Genomic DNA, 2,763 nt, shown 5'->3' with positions numbered 1-2,763 from the left:
GCTTCGAATTTCTGGAGCCAAACCCTTGATGTACAGTTCGATTCTTCGATACATAGGTCGAGACATGTTTGGGCAAAGAGCAGCATAGTCATTAGACAGCTTGGTGTAAGTTTCAATTTCCGACCCAACCATCTTGAGCTCATAGTACTCATTCTCAAGCTTGTGGATGTCATCCCGGTGACAATATTCCTCCCTAATCATGTCCTTGAAATCCTCCCACGCAGTAGCATTTGCAGTTTCCAATCCAAACATCTGAATCTGCGCCTTCCACCAAGAAAGTGCGCTTCCTTCAAGCGTAGCAGTAGCAAATTTCACCCAATTTGCAGGGGGACATTCGCAAACAGCAAAAACAGCTTCAATTTTCTCAATCCAATGCAGAAGACCTATGGCACCCTCAGTGCCGTTGAAAGGGAGAGGCTTGCAATCCATGAAAGTTTTGAAAGTACACACTGGTGGTTGCGCAGGTGCATGCTGACCTATAGGGTGAGCTGCGAAAGCTGCAGCCACTGTGTTGAGTAGGTTAGTGAACTGAGCCTGAGTCATGTTGATGTTTCCCCTTCCACGTCCACTCATTGTCTTCATAACCAGAAAACACAGTATGAGTGTGATGTCGTAGTGTAGCGAGAATGAGATAGAAGAGAGAGGTGTATCTATCTGATTTAGGCATACTAGTACGTATAGCAAATCAGGAAACATAAAGCAAACAAGTAAACACTGGTCCGAGCTATGAGGTCAAATGTGTCGAGCCTTGCACTTGGAGTGTAGTGTCGTTACGAGTCACGGGTTATAGTCTGGTTTTCTCCAAAAAGATTTTCCCCTTTTTTTTTAAAACCAAGTTCACTATAACCAATGGCTCTGATACCAATCTGTCACACCCCCAAAATCCACCTGCGGATAACACCCGCTTCGAGGGCGTGACTGACCAGGATCCAGCCACCAATTATACTGAATAGTTAAGTTGATAACAAAAGTAATACTTACTAACCATAAGATTAGCAAATATCAAGTTCAGAGTTTAAGGTTTCAAGTTCAAACAGTTAATAAGTAGCGGAAGCATAAGTAAGGTAGTTTAAACAAAGTTCATAGTTCAAAATAAGGTAACACCCAACACGAGGGTGAACAGACACTACACGTTCCCAAGCAGCAAGCTCCTTCGTCACGGGTTACCTGCAAAGCATGCAGTAAGGGGTCAACAATAATGCTGAGTGAGTTCACTAGTTGTCCAGTTTTAATTACCAAAAACTTGTTTCACCGGTTAATTTATCCGTTTATACATGCCATGGGGAGCTACCCCAAAAGTTAGCGACTAAACTGTTTTTCCAATACCGAACACTAGGTAACCGTTGCGTTTCCGCAGGATGCCCCGATGTCAATGTTCTATCATCATTGACGGATGCCTGAGTACATTAGTTCACGACCGATCCCAAACCAGGGCACGGTGTGAGGCTGGTAAACACCTAAATAGCGCTATCAACTAATAACCCGTTCGCCTGGCCCCGGCGACTAATCGGTATTTGTAGTAGGGACTTGAGTGATAGAGTTTCGTTTAGTGCCGTTTGGTTGCATTCCGTATAAACAGTAATTAACTAAAAGGTTTCCCAATACCAGGGAAGGAAAAGTAAGTTTTATTCCCAATAACTAGGGAAGGTATGTAAATGGTATCCCCTTTACAAGGGGATAGGGTTGTTTTAGTCTCGTGTCCCAAACCACCGGGACGCATGCTTTTAAGTTGTGAACTCACCTTGGGTTGCTCGGTAGGTTTAGGTTACTTGGTCAAACACGCTGGTCACCACGTCCTAACATGGTTACCGGTATAGGTCAGATTCGGTGTACAAGCATTCACGTAAAACACATACAGGTACGTAACATGCATACAAGTAAACAGTCATGGGGTTATTGGGCCGGCCTAAACATTTAAGCAGTCAATCAGCAACACATAACCCAGTCAACAGATAGCCCATAACACATAATGGCCCAATAACCAAAGTGGACAGCCCAGTCGCAACCAGCTGGTCTCGAGTCGCAACCAGGTGGTCTCGGCTTGTCACGTTATGGTTGCGAGTCGCAACCGTGGTCTCGAGTTGTCACGTTGTGGTTGCGAGTCGCAACCGTCGTAGTCTCGAGTCGCAATCGTGTGGTTTCGAGTTGTCACGCTTTGGTTGCGAGTCGCAACGGCGTGGTCTCGAGTCGTAATGCCGTGGTTGCGAGTCGGAAGCTGTCACTTTCATGCACACGTGATGATGCAGAACCATCAGTCCAATTTGTACCAAGAATTCAGACCCAGATTAGGAAACAACCAATAAGGTCTCTACTAACACTTTGCCTAATCTGAATATTAGTAAACTTAGATCAAACTTTGCCATTTTTACATCTTCAAGTCATATTCAACTAGTTCATCACAAGTTCATCATTCTAGGGTTTTCATATTCAAACATACCATACATTTATGAACCAAAATCACACATATTTTAACAAGATCAATATGCAAGAACAAGGAAACACACACCAACTAGTTCATGAACTATACACCATCCTAGGTTCATCCTCTTCAAATAACATTTTCCATACAAGAACATGTTTGGTCATAAGAATCCATATTCATCTCCAAATTATCTACCATTTAGTTTGAACATACAACTAGTCATTTTGAACATGTTACAAGTATTTTACACATAAAAGTTTACACATAGTCAAACTTCACAATCATCCTAAAATCATGCATAATGCTACTAATCAAGCATTTCTAGTTTCATAAACATAAAT

The sequence above is a fragment of the Helianthus annuus genome, chromosome 12 (genome assembly GCF_002127325.2).
Source record: "Helianthus annuus cultivar XRQ/B chromosome 12, HanXRQr2.0-SUNRISE, whole genome shotgun sequence".
NCBI classification, from domain to species: Eukaryota; Viridiplantae; Streptophyta; class Magnoliopsida; order Asterales; family Asteraceae; genus Helianthus; species Helianthus annuus.
This window is presented reverse-complemented; position numbering follows the sequence as displayed.